Source organism: Rhodnius prolixus, unplaced genomic scaffold (genome assembly GCF_049639745.1).
Source record: "Rhodnius prolixus isolate KJV_2025 unplaced genomic scaffold, Rpr scaffold_5, whole genome shotgun sequence".
Lineage (NCBI taxonomy): Eukaryota > Metazoa > Arthropoda > Insecta > Hemiptera > Reduviidae > Rhodnius > Rhodnius prolixus.
The window spans coordinates 26023827-26040930 of NW_027411624.1; the positions used below are offsets into that span (position 1 = coordinate 26023827).

At 34.8% G+C, this 17104-nt stretch overlaps 1 protein-coding gene and 1 pseudogene across 3 annotated transcripts in view; both read left to right on the plus strand.

The window, feature by feature from the left end:
- Positions 1-17104, plus strand: part of dnt (tyrosine-protein kinase Dnt) — a 276928-nt gene that overhangs the window by 93182 nt on the left and 166642 nt on the right. The window lies entirely within an intron of this gene.
- On the plus strand, positions 7741-7871 carry LOC141459027 (U4 spliceosomal RNA; annotated as a pseudogene).

Consider the following 17104-nt stretch of genomic DNA (forward strand, 5'->3'; position numbering starts at 1 on the left):
AAATACAGATCTAATAGATTTCGAGACAAAAAAAATAAAATAAAATACAGATCTAATAGATTTCGAGACAAAAAAAATAAAATAAAATACAGATCTAATAGATTTCGAGACAAAAAAAATAAAATAAAATACAGATCTAATAGATTTCGAGACAAAAAAAATAAAATAAAATACAGATCTAATAGATTTCGAGACAAAAAAAATAAAATAAAATACAGATCTAATAGATTTCGAGACAAAAAAAATAAAATAAAATACAGATCTAATAGATTTCGAGACAAAAAAAATAAAATAAAATACAGATCTAATAGATTTCGAGACAAAAAAAATAAAATAAAATACAGATCTAATAGATTTCGAGACAAAAAAATAAAATAAAATACAGATCTAATAGATTTCGAGACAAAAAAAATAAAATAAAATACAGATCTAATAGATTTCGAGACAAAAAAAATAAAATAAAATACAGATCTAATAGATTTCGAGACAAAAAAAATAAAATAAAATACAGATCTAATAGATTTCGAGACAAAAAAAATAAAATAAAATACAGATCTAATAGATTTCGAGACAAAAAAAATAAAATAAAATACAGATCTAATAGATTTCGAGACAAAAAAATAAAATAAAATACAGATCTAATAGATTTCGAGACAAAAAAAATAAAATAAAATACAGATCTAATAGATTTCGAGACAAAAAAAATAAAATAAAATACAGATCTAATAGATTTCGAGACAAAAAAAATAAAATAAAATACAGATCTAATAGATTTCGAGACAAAAAAAATAAAATAAAATACAGATCTAATAGATTTCGAAAATTGATAAAAAAAAAACCAGCATTTTCAGAAAATATTCTTGTTCTTACCTCAGTCACTAGACATACTTGTTGCAATTGCACCTGCATTTGTAAATTTCAAAAAAATTATTAAAAAGATAAAACTGCTTTACAGTCTTCTTGGACGACGCTCCAAATTACACATTGATCTCAAACGCTTAATATACTCGTACAGTACTATCCTCAGACCTATGTGGACTTACGGACTAGAGCTGTGGGGTTCAGCCAAAACCTACAAACATACGGACTGTACAGACATTTCAGTCAAAACTCCTTCGACGCTCCTTTCTACGGTGACTAACCTCACTCATCACAACGACCTCAACATTCCCTTCATTAACCAACTCGCCAAGACTAAACATCAATAATTCCATACTGCTCTCTCTACTTGCTCTAATCCACTTATACTGTCTCTCGCCTCCTCTGACAATCCTAATAATCAACCTCGCAGACTGAATCGCCAGTGGCCCCGCGACTTCCTTGAGGTCTGAAGACCTAAACGTCATCCTTCTCCTGTAGAGAGTGCTACCTCTGAGTAGTATCTCTCCTCCTGCTCTTCACGTACCAATTAATCTTAGTACTTCCTGATTTACTTATTGTATGTACAGATTGTAGATAACTTAATAAATTTTTTTTAAAAAAAAGAAAAGAAAAGCGTTACTCTTACTAGATAAGGAAAGTATTGTGATTTTGCAAATTTTCAATTTTCCGAAAATAGTCTGGTGCGAACCCACAAGAGATTTAATTGCTTTTCTACTATTTACCGGCAATGTCCATTGTTCGTCATGTTTCAACACGTTCGGCTTGGAAGATTTATAAGAATCGATTGTCAAAAAAAAAAAAAAAACTTAAGTCTTGCATTCAACAAAATTCTTGACATTTCAATTTCTTTGGAACTTATCTACAAATTAGGATCCATATATTCGAGCACTAAAAAATTATTGGTTGTTCTATAATTAAAGTGACAAGTCAGAATGCGGTTGGTTTACCGTTCCTTGCACACCCCTGTAAGGGGATTACCTGTGCGTAATATCGATTTTTCCAATACAATATGGAAAGTTGGAGTCCTGAGGGGTTTACCAGTTGTTAATTTATTTATGTTCTTGTTTTATTAGTGAGAGGGGTGCTCAAGAGGGGTGGTAGCGGGAACAAACCTATTCCACCTGTAGTTACATCCCTCTGGTGTTCGTCATGTTTCTCTATTTACATATTTAGGTTTTACAAGTATTAGGTTCATTTAATAATGTGTTTACATTGTACCATGAATGTTACATGTTTAAATTCAGAAATTTAAACAAAATGTTTTAGATATTTTTCTACAGATAGATATAGATAGAGTTTCACCAATGGGTGAATGCTTCCCTCATGCTATTCATGTATTTATTCTATGTATCACGATGTATCAGCTTCATTTGTTGCAGAAATATACTGCAGTTGTGAAAATAAATAAAGTTAAAAAAAAAAAATATTAAAAATATACATGGTGTTCATATTAAGACTGCTCAAATGCATTTCATGCTTAAACGGTTGATCTCAGCGAAAAATGGTAGAGGAAAAATTTGTTGCCCGTCACCTCTAGTTTCAGAATATGTGTCTTGATTTTAGATTCCTGCTCGCATACGCGGCAGACGCGCGACCAAAAGTGAGGGTTCGCAGTTCACTCAACTTGTGAAGCATGTACTGTGCCTTCAAAGGTGCCTCTTCTGGCTTGCAAGCCAGGGTTAGCCAGGAGGTTATCAACTGCTGTCTCTATCTGAGGAGGCACCTTTGAAGGTACAGTACATACTTCACATGTTGAGTAAAGTGCATTATTTGATAAATTAAGGAATAAGTTTGATCCTTTACATGAAAGATATTGATCACTTAAATATTTGGTAGGAGGTTTCCAATGTTTTTGGTAATTAAACGCAACTCTCCCAAAATTACCAAATAATTATTAAACCTTCTTGTTTGTAACAGATGTAAAATTAATTTTTAGCCATTTTGTGTATGCTTGAGAACATCTAAAGCTCTTAAAATTTGATTTTTCTTTGGAAAAATCACTCGGAAAACGACTTATTTCCCGATATTAAGAAAAATACTAGCTTTACTGCCTTGGCAATATTTTTAGTAGAAAGGGGATGAAAAAATACATAAAAATGACCTATCGCGTGCTCTTCTTTCTCTTTGATAACAAGTTAAAAAATTGAAATATGATTAATAAATACCAGATTTTGAAATAGCTTAGCACCTTTAATTTTGAAGATATCAATTGCGGTTTCCAGTTTCTTTCATAACTTTTTATACTCTTCAAAAGTGTGTATATGAAAATGGGGATCAACTGTTAACCCTCACTTTTGGTCGCGCGTCAGCCGCGTATGCGGGCAGAAATCTAAAATCAAGTCACATATTCTGAAACTAGAGGTGACTGGCAACAAATTTTTCCTCTACCATTTTTTGCTCAGATCAACCGTTTAAGCATGAAATGCATTTGAGCCGTCTTAAAATGAACACCCTGTATAATTCTGGTTGGTTGTGATTTAATTCAAAAGCTTATTGTCATATCCGATAGTAGAACCCTAACTAAATTTAAAATTGGAATTTACTATGACTTTTCGTGTTCGAGTAATGTTGACTATACTCCACAGACTGAAACGTAACCATTTTGTGAAACAAAAAATAGCTTTTGAGATTCAGAGGACCACATGTCATAAACGCAATGCTTACCTTACTTTACAGTATAATTAAAAAGATATAAAGTAAAATTGAAGAATTTATAGCAGCCTAGAAATTATATTTTTTTAATTATATTACATTAAATGTGATAATTAATAAAACTGTAAAAACATTAAATGAACTTGCCAGTTAGAACTGTGGGTAATTGTAGCAAGGAGAAGGTTAGCGAATTTTTAATAAATCTGTACCAGTGAAGACAAAATAATTTAATTTTAGTTATTCAGAAGGTCGAGGAATATGAGTTGCTCATAAATTTTAATAAAGTTTAGTACTTTATAATGATTGCATTGTGTCCACATTCGCTATAAAATATATGTACAATGTGTGGTGTGTACATTAGGTTTTGTTTAAGTTCGCTCTTTGTTGCGAATAGCGAAAATATGAACAATAGAATAATTCTCTGGGGCTTATCGTGTGTTTTTTTTTTGTAATTATTAAATTATAACGAACTGTTTTAGTTATTTTTCTTTGTTTTATGAACGGGCCTTAAAAGATGGAGCAGTAGATACCAGCATCACTTTCCTAGAAATGTTATTTATTAAATGTATGTACCGAGTATTTTATAATATAATGCTCACTTTCTCTCACTTTTTATAGTTGGAAGTATTACAATCGTACTTATTTTTAAAGGTTACGAAAATCTGCGAGCCCACCAGTTCAACTGAACGGTGTAACGATTCTTCCAGCTGACGTAATACGATACTTAGGACTGTGTACATTGACAAGAGACTCACGTGGAACCCACATACTCGACAAGACGTGAACAGACGCAACAAGCTACTTACTAGACTACTTGACCACAGATCTAAACTCGACTTGAATCACAAACTGACAATTTACAAGACTCTGTTAAGACCCATATGGACATACGGAGCAGAAGTGTGGGGCTCAACCAAACCCTCTAACTCCAAACGCCTGCAGACACTACAGACTGGAGATGATTTAGACGGTCCAGCTGGATGAAGAAAAGTTACTTTTACTTCATCAAGTTCTTCATTTTTATCTTAAGCATATCCAAGCCACCAGATCCTACGGAAAATCCTGAATGCTCCATTCTACATTTCTAACCTTACCATACACACCGACCTTCAACATCCCTTTCGTCACTGACCTAATAAAGTCTCGCTACCGCAAATTTCACAGCCTCCTAGCTCTCTCCATCCTAATCCTCTTGTCCAACAACTCTCCTCCTCTCGCTCTCCCGACAATCCTCCTCGTCGCTTGAAGCGGAAGTGGCCTAGAGATCTATTGTGATTAAATCATTGTGAAAGAGTTTCACCAGTGGGGGGTGATTGCTCTAACCATGACTTTACAAGTGAACTGACCCAATAAGATCAAATTTACTTGATGCAACAATTGTTGCAGTTGTAAATGTACAAATAAAGTGGAAAAAAAATTAAAGGTGGAGATTTTTACAGTAAATAATTTTTCTCCTGAATACTTGGACAATTTTTGTAGCACATTTTGTGTGTGTCTGATTCGGCCAAGTTGTCATGCGAAAGTGCTGCTCTCCTGAGGCAATTTCTCTTTTATTTAGAACATTTCCGCGAGTAAATTCATTTTATTATTATATCCAATATTCGAGGAGCTTAATTAAACATGACTAACAGTCTAATGTTTAAAAACGCTTCTGCAAATAAAACACGGAAATCGTGTTTCACGAATCTGGTGGAATCGTGCTCGAAGTATCATTGGCCTAACCTCCACTCTCCACTACCTTTACTGCTCACTCAACTCCTCGGCAAACTCGTACGCTTCCTTTTGGGCGTCCCTTAAATAATTATTTATGCAACGTGTTCGCATTCTTTCTCTAAAAATCTGGTTTCAACCGGACTTTCTTTTAGCCCTTTTCACGTTAATTATTATTATTTTTCAAATTTATTATTTGTTGTAGAAAGTATTGGACTTAAATGTTTATTATACATTTACAATTTATAGAAGGAACCATTTTCGTTCGCCAAAAAATATTTATTCCCGTGAAATATTCGATTCAACAAATCGATACTTCCAGTTCGATGATTTGGTAAAAAGTTTGCCTAAAAGCTTTTTGTAGGATTTTGTAAATTTGAAGTTCCTGTAATCTTCTGTTTTCCTTTCCACTGACCACACTCACCAAGGAAGACACAGATTAATCTACCAAAAAAAAAAATAATTTTTTTTTTACTCAAAGGAGCTCAAAACGGATATTTGCGAGTGGAACTCAATTTTGAAAATTTGACGAGATTGTAACACTTTCTCGTCTTATCTAGTGTAAAAAAATTATTTATGGAAAGCGTACAAAAAATTAATTTAGTAAATAATTTGTTAAAAATAACTACGTATTATTTAGGGTTTACGTCGAAGACAGCACAGAGAATATATATAGCAAAGCTTTAGGAGGCGTTCAGGAAATTAAAATGTTTCAAATTTCTGCTTAAGCTTGAGTTCCCAAGCAGTTTGACGTGTATACACGTCAAACCAAATCTCTATTACGGTGCGTTCGACGTGTATACTCGTTGTGAAAAATATTTAATTTAATTAACTATAAAAACTCGAAATTTTAATAAAATACAATAAGAATACTATTTTTTGGGGATGTTTCCTTTATCTTACCAATAGAACTGCGGTGGGAGCCAGCCAAATGATAAGTGGTTGGTACATGTTTGGTCTCCGCATTAGAGATTGGGGAATTACGCACACAAATAGAAGCTCTCAACCCTTGTGCAATGCCGTTTTTACCTTAGATAGAGACCTTAGTACGAGCATGATTTCATTTTGCACAGAATTCAAAAAGCTCTTTTCTTCCTTGTAAAAAGCTCTTGCATCCTCTAGTTAACTAGGCAATGCAAGACGTGAAGCGGTGCAAGATTTTGAATGAGCACAGCAATGCTCTGTAATCTCAAGCCCCCAGCAAAAAGTGCACTTATGACGTTGTAAACTTTTGGTTGTTTGACGTGTATACACGTCATTGTCTGATTTTAATTCCGCACACTGGGTTTTTTTTTAAAAACTAAATTCCACGCTTAACTGGTTAAAACATACGGAATAGTAGAGAGATTGAAAAATATTTCACATTTGTAGGTTTGTGAATATTAGACTAGATTTATTCTAGATGACAAATGTTGTATTATTTACAAGGTACTTTGGTTTCTCAATACTTTATTGATTACAAATAACTTGTAGCTCTTTTATTGAAATAATTAATGATCTATTTGATAGATTGAGCTCTCTCTAACTTACTAAACAAACTGCCATTTTTCATAATAATAGTTGCGGCTCGGAGAAGAGTGTATAAAAAAAAAGAAGCACCACCCGCCCTCTATACTAACAAGACGTACAAGATGAATGAAAAATGACTTTTTTTCTGGGACCCATTATCTGTAGAAGAGGAGAAGCGTTACGCCTACACTAGGAACTTCTCTAGATACTGGGCGGCACTACCCGTAGCACAGAGTGCACTATTGTAGTGAGAAGATCTGTCTATCTCTCTGTCTATGTAGTTGGAGTGGAATCCTTAAATCATCTTGCATCTGTTATGTTCGTGGAGTGAACACTGAAGGAATTCTCTGCATTAGTCCTTCTGGATCCTCTTGACAGCGTCCCTTCGGTTTTTCCTCGCAGCTCTCACTCGTGCACAATTTATTTATTTATAAAAGACTGGGTCTTCTTGGCAAACATACAATCTTTCTGCTGTCAACACGTAGTGTTTTTTTTTTAAATCGTATTTTCTTTACCTCATATCTTTCATTCTAAACTTCATGCTCAAATGGATTTCTTTAAACTTCATTGATTTAAACATAATTTGGCAATTTTATTGGTGTTCCACGTTTCCACTAGGGTGTCCTTTATCAGGAGCTTGAGGACGAAATTTATAAATCTTGAAAGAAGAGTTATTTATAGTAAACAAATGAGAAAAATAAAACCCCCCAAAAGAGGGGACAGATTCATTTGAATAGCAAATTGAAAATTAAAAATATTATATTTCATTATTTCAAGAAAAAATTCTAGCTTTAAGTAAGTAGTAAAGTAAAGTAATCGCCTAATTCTTCAGGCGGGGCTTAACGTCCAACTACCAATTCGTGGACGGAGGCGACTAGCAAACATACTTTACTGTAAATTTCTTTTATTAACCATTAAATAAAATCCAAGGCCTAGACCCCGGGAATCGAACCCACTAAACCAACAATACATATTAGCTTCGCAGGTCTCCTTGCGCAGTGGCAATATCGTAACCAATGAAGGTCTCCTGAGGTGCGATTATTGCTAGTTGAAAACTTTTACCAAATTCTAGCTTTATTTCTTTCATATAACAAAAGATATGTTCAAAAAAATATTCACCTCGAAATCTATAATTTGTCGTAATTTTTACGTCAGATTTACGGACGATTTCCAGTGGCTTTGTGGGTCTACCACGGTCGGCGTCTTCTTGCCCTGCTCTAAAAAAGAACCTCTACATAAAATTTTCCATTTTTCTGGCAGAAACTGGTTTTGATTTTGTGAGTGTGTGTGTAAGGAAATCCATCTTAGGATTTCTTTCAACGGAATTTAAGAAAAAAAAAAAAACAACTGAATCCCTAAAAACTATAATGCTTATTGATTATTTGATTTTGCCATAAAAATAAAGGAAGAAGAAACAAATCTGTGAAGAGTTTAAAAATATTTTATTTATAAATAACTTTCATTGGCTGGAGCTTGGTCTCCATCTTGTGGGCGTGGTTAACTCAGGAATCTCAGCTTTCTTATTGGTCAACCAAAACAGTTATATTTCACAGCTTTTTTTTTGTATTAGTTAATTATTTATTGCTAATTATTTCCATTAAAAGTTAAATATAGTTATTTATTTAACAAGTGTGGAAAGTAGTACTTTTCCTCACGCGAGGCAGGGTTTGCACGCACGAGTGAGCGAAGCGAGGCAAGTGCAAGTGCAAATTGCCGAGTGTGAGGAAAATACTTTACACTAGAGTTAAATATTATATTTTTTCTGCAACCATTTATTAACTAATAAAATTAAAAATTTCATTTTTACAGTCTACAAAAAGTAATTTATTTATTATAAACATTTATTGTTATATTACAATTAATTACATTACTTACGTATTTACATTACTTATTACATTTTCTGCTGTTTCTTTTATTGATGGAGGAGTGTTTTCTAAACAGGCATCACTAGAATCCATTTTAAATTTCTATAAGGTAACACTATAACCTTTTTAACTGTTATAATTAAAAATATCTAATTATTTATTAAAGTATTATTTTTATTTCTATATTCCTTTCAATTTTTATTTTATTTTTTAATATTCGTTTTTTAATTATTTAAATAAAATAAATTTAAATAAGCTTATTAGAGTTTTACAGAAAATATTTATGTTAATAACAAAACTTCTTATATCAAGGAAGCACAATAAAGTTTTTTCACTCACTAGTGAGGAAAGTGACACTAATGGGAATTTCCCCCAACTAGTGTGGGAAGTTGGGCATTACACAGCTGATTTTAATTGAGTAATTAGAACATTCCTACATGGTTGCAGAAAAATGTATTTTTTTTGGTTAATTTTTCATCCTTGGGCATTTAAAGTTATCTGGATAAGAAATGAATGAATGAATTACGTAAAAATAATAGTTTTTCTTTAGTTATTTTATATGCATTTAAAGAAAGCATTTTACTGGCTATTTGCGCAAAGGCTTGGAGAAGCTTTTTTAGTTTCTTTAACCAGTGTTACTGTTGCTGAATATCTCTTGACCTGGTCCTCCACAGCCTGGGAACTGAATTTTGTGGATCATCCTTCTCTATAATTTGGCTACGGAAGTGTACGTCTGTCTCTACATACAATATTTGGGAGTCAAAAATATTATAAGTAAGAACTCTTGAGAATATTTGTAGTGAGTGGTCACATCAGATAGTTTTAAATATTTAGTATTGACTTCCCGTTTTTGAAGCCCCTACTTACAAACACGAATTGCACTGAATTATTAAACAAAAATTAGCCACCACAGCTACGAGTAACGTGGAAAATTCTTTGTGTAGCTTAGAGAGCATAAAACATGGTCCCTTTTAATTTGTAGTGGATACAAGTTTTAGTATGCAAACTAGGGGAATGACAGCAGTTAGCCCTGTGTTCGTTGTTTGTTGTTTGTACTGAAGAGGTCGTGCGCACCGATTGTGTAAACTTTACTTCTAGTAAACAAACAGATAGAAAGACGAGTAAACTAAATGTTTACTAAAACTGAGAATAATTTAGTAGTAACACTAGGGGTATCAACTAGAGGATTGTAGTTTAATGCCGGCTATGGAGTTGGTACAGTTTCATGGTTGTAACAGTGTTCATCTTCCCGAGTATTTGTTGATCTATCTTCAGTTCTTCTACAGCATGAACTGGCTAGTTATCTTATATGGGGAGGTTGTAGCCAAGGTGAATTGTTAATTTTATATTACTCAAATTTCTCCTAAAGGAATCCTCCGAATAACAGATTTATCTGCAACGTTGACATTAAATACAAATTGGGCCATGACTCAGTATAGAGTAACTTCTTGTAAAAATTTGAATTTTGGGTGAAAAATCTTCTTTTTTTTTTGTAAGTCAAGTGGCTCGAACTCACTGTAATAACTTTCATCAGAACTTACAGTCTCATCCCAATCCTTTTGTCCACCATTTTGTCATCTCATCACCTTCCATATCATTCTCTTAGGCGATTAAAACGCCTGTGGCCACGTTCGATTTTCTATCTTCTGTGGAGAGTAGTTAATTCTGGAGATGACTTAGGGAGTGTAACTTCCCTCAGTTAGTGTGTAGTAGGGTCAGTTATTGTCATTGTTACTAATAGTGTAGCTAGCTAGTAATAATAATAATAATTCTTAGGAGCTTCTTACAGCTCACTGTCCGGTAATGGACAGTGTTGTCTGTAGCGAGAGAACACTGTTCGGAGGCCGGCAGTGCATTGAAAAAAGCTCCGGGCGCCAATAACCTTAGATGTTGACGCGCCTCAAATAAAAAAAATAAAAAAAAATAATAATAATGATAATGATACTACTACTACTAGGGAAGGGATTAGCTATGCGGTTAGCGTACTGGAATCCCACGCGGAGGTCCCGGGGTTCGAATCCAGCTGCTGGCCCTTATATTTTCTCTTCCTAGGAGCTTCTCAAAGCTCACTGGCCGGTGATGGACAGTGATGTCTGCAACGGGAGAACACTGTCCGGAGGCCGTACAGTGCACTGAAAAAAGCTCCGGGCGCCAATAACCTTAGATGTTGACCCGCCTTAAATCATAAATAAATAAAAAAATAATAATAATAAACAACTATTAATGATAACCATCATCATAACAATAACAATAATAATAATATGAAGTTCATTTCCCAACAACTAAACCTTTTTTAATTGGATTATAGTACGAGCTTATTATAGGGAAGTCTACTTAAAATTACACAGGCCTGCGTTTTTTAACTTTTGAAAAATTGTTTTAAATGTGATACTTGATTTTTACGTATTTTTGTGTGCTAAATCCAAATATGAACTCCATTTTCCACCATCATGTAAAAATTTTTCACAAAATCGCTTCACATTTTACAAAAAATTCGTGAAAAGCAATAGTATTTAAAATTAGATTTTATTTGCAAATGATACGACAAGTAAAATTACTTTAAAAAGCAATTAAATATAATGAAAATACACAGTAAAATACTACTTAATTCTTTAAAAGTCCTTGTAGAATCGTTTCCTTATCATTTCCACGCTCCTTTTGGTGCTTTGTCTTCGGTGGCCTCGAAGCAGGTCGTTCCTTTCCAACATCCAACAGAAGTCAGCTATCATGCTTACGTTCCATCTTCCATGGTATCTCTTCACCATTTCCATTATATCTTGGTGGAATCTTTCCCCCTGCTCCACACTTACTGCACCAAGATTTGCAGGAAAGTAGTCAAGGTGCGAATGTAAAAAATGCACCTTTAAACTCATGTTACAGCCTAAATTTTTAAATTTTTCTAACATATTCCTTTACAATATTTTTATAAACTTCATCTTTTTGTTGCCAAGAAACTTAGTAACTACTTTCTTGAAGGCTTTCCAAGCTTGTTTTTCCGCTTCCTCCATTTTAAATTCAATATTTTCTTAGTTGTTTTTAACCATAAAGTTACCACAAATATAACAAAAAGAGTCAGGCGCATCGACACAACCTCTTGAAGCCATTGCAATTTAATTTAACACTTGTACAACAAAAAAATAAATAAAATTTGGGTGTTGGGAGGGAGACGCGCAGTAACAGGATCAGATATGTCTTGAGGTGACAGAGGTTGTATTTACAGTTTTGTTATAAATTTACCATTGCTTTTAAATTCTTTATCATTACGAGGGTCGTTTGAAAAGTCCGTGCAAAGTCAGAGAGATAGCATCTCTTGGAAGAACGCACACCAAGTTTCAGCCAGATCAGTCTATTTCTTTGTGTTTGGCATTCGTTTGAATCGAGGAAGTCGAGTGATTTTCAAAAAATGGACGAAAAAGAAGTTCGAGTGTTGATTAAACACTACTTTATGAAAGGCAAAACGCCTCAGGAGACTAAAGAGAGGCTTGATAAACATTATAGTGACTCTGCACCTTCCATTAGAACAGTTTATAAGTGGTTTCAAAATTTTCGGAGTGGCCATATGGGCACAAGTGACGCTGAACGTTCTGGACGCCCTGTTGTGGTTACTACTCCAGAAATCATTGATAAAATCCATGATATGGTGATGGATGACAGAAGAGTGAAGGTGCGTGAGTTTGCTAGTGCTGTGGGCATCTCGAATGAACGGGTACATAATATTTTGCATCAACATTTGGACATGACAAAGCTATCCGCAAGATGGGTGGTGCCGCGATTGCTCACGCTTGACCAAAAACGAAATCGTGTGAAGTGTTGCAAGGACGGTTTGCAGCTGTTCCAGAAGAATCCGCAGAACTTTAAGCGTCGTTTCGTCACTGTGGATGAAACATGGATACATCACTACACTCCTGAGACCAAAGAACAATCTAAACAATGGGTTACCAAGGGGGAATCTGCGCCAAAAAAGGCGAAGACCGTTCCTTCGGCTAGAAAGATTATGGCGACTGTCTTTTGGGATTCGTAAAGAATAATCCTCATCGACTATCTAGAAAAGGGTAAAACTATTACAGGTGCATATTATTCATCGTTATTGGACCGTCTGAAAACCGAGCTGCAAGAAAAACGCCCCTCGATTGGCCCACAAAAAAGTCCTTTTCCATCACGACAACGCACCAGCTCACACCTCAGCAGTTGTGGTCGCAAAATTAATGGAAATAGGGTTCCAACACGTTTCACATCCCCCCTATTCTCCAGACTTGGCTCCCTCGGACTACTATTTGTTCCCCAATATGAAGAAATGGCTGGCGGGAAAAAGATTTTATTCAAACGAGGAGGTGATTGCAGAAACGAATGGCTATTTTTCAGACTTGGACAAATCCTATTATTCGGAAGGGATCAACAAACTAGAGCAGCGTTGGACGAAGTGTATAAGCCTAAAAGGAGACTATGTTGAAAAATAAAAAAGGTTTACCCCAAAAAATTAAGTAGTTTTTATTTTTGCACGGACTTTTCAAACGACCCTCGTATAATTCACAATACTTTATTCAGAGTATTACTTTCTTACACCATCACGACTAAAAATACTTATTACTATTCATGTAAATAATTGTTTTGTAAAAGGACCCTTTACAATAGGCCAACACCTGTAGTATACAACAAATCTGAAATTGTGGAAAAACCCTAAGAAATGGAATTTTTTAAATATTTTTCCCATTTTCAGCACCTAAAAATCTATTGAAATCACACAATAGATTCCAGACAATTTTTTCATCGCAGGCTTATGTTATTCAAGGCGTACTTCCGGCTTCCGGGACTTAGATCCCTAACTTAGGTTCAAGTTAATACCTTCACGAAATATAAAATTTGAGAGTTTTTCAAGCTGGTGTGTCCTCTTACATTTATTAATATATAACGCACACAAATACCTTCTTTTTTTTTAGAAACCACTTTGGATTTAGGGGATTCCAAATTCGGATATTACCGATTAAAACCCAAAATCGAAAAAAATCTTCACCTTTTACATACCTGCTCAAATTTCCGTTACAGGGTCTTTGACTGCTAACTTTTCGTTTGATCTCGTTGATATTAACCAAATGAAATAGAAAATTTGAACTTTTATAGCGGCTGCGTGTTTACAAACATAAATACAAAAATAAATACTCAGGATATTTATTTTTATTTTTTAAACCCCTTGATCTGGGCCTAGGTAGACTTCAAAACTTATATGTAAGCTTGTTTTCAAATATTTAACATCTTACCAAGTAAAATAAAATGGGATTTAACTGTCTTCACCCTCCTTTAAACTGAATTAAATTCTTTCTCTTAGTGGTTTTTATTGGATTAATAAAACTCGTTCTGTTTGTAGTTTAGAATTATCTTGGAAATTTAATTAAAACTTGTTTTGTATCACGTATTAACTATTTCAACAAAACTCTTCTTGGAAATAAATAAGTTTAGAATGAAGAGTGATGGAAGAATAAGAAGAAAACAAAGAATTAAAAACAAAACTTAAATGTTTGGTGTAGATTAGAAGTTATAATTTATGTAAAGTACTGAGTGAATGGATTTTACACGATAGGAGATATTCTTTTCTCTACATACCTATATATGTATATACATAGTTTTAAGTTGTCAATCAGACTGACAGACAGGTGGTACATGCCTGTTACTAATGTCAGTGTGTAGAGAATGGAGAATGGGTAGTTTATGTCCTAGTCATAACATATATCTAATGTAAATTTGACTTGTGTTTACTTTCACGCGCGCTTACACACTTATACACACGCGCATGCGCATTAAAACTTGATTGCATCTCTACCAGACCTACTTGAATCTTTTCCTCCAGCATTACTACTGGCTGGCCATAACCACTCCTCCACCTCTTCTATCCAATACATTTATTTTTAATTTACCAATAAATTGCTGTAAAAAGCTTTTTTACTCTCCATAAATATTATCCATTAGTAGATTATTTCCTTTTAACTCGTTTTCACAAGTCAATTAACCCCCCACCCTTGTACAATATACATCATTTCTATGTATTCGTCCAAACACTTAACGCCTTAATTGGCAGCAGAAGTTGCATATTTCTTTAATTCCAGAAGTATAATAATTCTTTGAAGTCGATCTTTTTGACGTGAATACGTCTTTAAATTTGAATCATATGGTGGCAATCCAAATAAACCTAATGATAACCAAATTGGGGGATACAGTTTGGCATTATAGTTTCGAATCTATCGTCTACATCCAAAATTAAATTAGACCACTGGATAGCTAAAGGATCAAAGAATTCATTACGATAAGCGAGGACTGTGACGCATCTCGCGCGGTGGAGGGGGAAGCGCCGCCATTTTGAGATCATTTTGCTGCGTATCGAGATTTGCAATTAGTATAACTTTTGACTCGGAGAAGCTACGATGTTCGTTTAAGTTTTAATCGTCAGCTGTCGTCACAATCTATGGATTGTATATAAAACATTAGTGTAAAATAGTGACAGTGAATATAATAAGGTGTTAGAATAAAAAAATATGAAAAATATATAATGTCGCGGCCTATACGCAACGAAAAGCCAAAACCAAATACAGAGATCGTATACGGTTGGAAAGGGCTTCTCAAGAACAATCGAATGGTAAAAGTCGCAAAGCCGGTGGAGTCGCCATATATCGCAACATCAATAGCTTCACTGATTTTAATAGAGTTAACATATTGACATTTCGGGAATTTCGGGACATTTACTCCTCAGCCTCCGTATTCGCCTGACTTGAGTCCTTGTGACCTTTTTTTCTCTTCCCGAAGTTGAAAAATCACCTCAAGGGAACTCATTTTGGGACAATCGAAAACATTCAAACGGCTGTAGCCGACCAGCTTAAGGCTATTCCAGTATCGGAGTTCGAGCACTGCTATGAGGAGTGGTTGAAACGTCTCCAGCGCTGTGTGGCTTCAGAAGGAAGTTATTTTGAAGGTGACAATATAGAATTGTAATTCTTTTTTGAATAAATTTTTTTAAAAAATCAGTCTCATTACTTAATTTACAGACCTCGTACATGAAATTCTGAATCGAATGACACCTCGTTCATGAAAATCGGTTTACACGTTAAGATGCTACGTTGTGTACAAGAAAAGGTAACACCAAGAACAAGAACATTTTTAGAAAATGCCGTTTTTGGCTCATTTTCGGTAACTTTTTTCTCGAAATCTATTAGATCTATGTTGTTGCACTGGAGAGAAAACAGTATTGCTCAGGGGCATTCTTAGACGTAAGCCAGGCTTTCGACCGTGTTTGGCATCCTGGATTACTGTTCAAACTAAAAAAGCATCTTTCCTCAACGTACTACCTCATTCTGCGCTCCTATCTTTCAGATAGGTTCTTTCAAATTAGTACTGGCTCAGCAATCTCTTCTTTCTCCACAGTGGGGGCGGGAGTGCCGCAGGGGAGTATACTTGGCCCCGTTCTCTACACAGTATACACATCAGACATACCTGTACAACCCTCTACACTACTATGTACATATGCAGACGACACAGCCATACTTTCCACAAGTACACATCCTACATCAGCTTCATACAAATTACAGACACACTTACATAAAATAGAATCTTGGGCAAACAAGTGGCGGATTAAAATGAACCCACAGAAATGCCAGCATGCCACGTTTACTCTCCGGCGGAGCTCCTGTCCACCTGTCCTCTTCAACAGCAATCCTCTTCCTCATACAGATCTGGTGCGCTACCTTGGGCTCTACATAGAAAAGCGACTCACGTGGAACCCACACACTAGACTTAAAAGACAAGCTATGACAAAACGTGCGAAACTACTTTACAGACTTCTTGGACGACGCTCCAAATTACCTATTGAACTCAAACGATTAATATACAGTACTATCCTCAAACCAATGTGGACTTACGGACTAGAGCTGTGGGGTTCAGTCAAACCTACAAACATACGGACTGTACAGACATTTCAGTCAAAACTCCTTCGACGCTCCTTTCTACGGTGACTAACCTCACTCATCACAACGACCTCAACATTCCCTTCATTAACCAACTCGCCAAGACTAAACATCAATAATTCCATAGTGCTCTCTCCACTTGCTCCAATTCTCTAGTACAGTCTCTCGCCTCCTCTGATATTCCTGACAATCCTCCTCGCCGACTGAATCGCCAGTGGCCCCGCGACTTCCTCGCAGTCTGAAGGCCTAAAATAAATATCCTGTAGAAAGTGCTGCCGCTGGGCAGTTTCTTTCCTCCTGCCTTTCACGCCTCTATACTTCTATCTCCTTATTGTATAGTGTATTATACAGATTGTAAATGGCTAAATAAATTAAAAAAAAAAAAAAAAAAAAAAAAAAAAAAAAAAAAAAAATACAGTTATAAAGGAGGGTTTGCCCTTTATTTTAAAGAAAATTTGGTAATTTTATCTTTTATAGAAAAAGAGAAAAAAAAAAAAAAAAAAAAAAAATTGACAAAGTTGGGTGTTTTTCAACGTTACG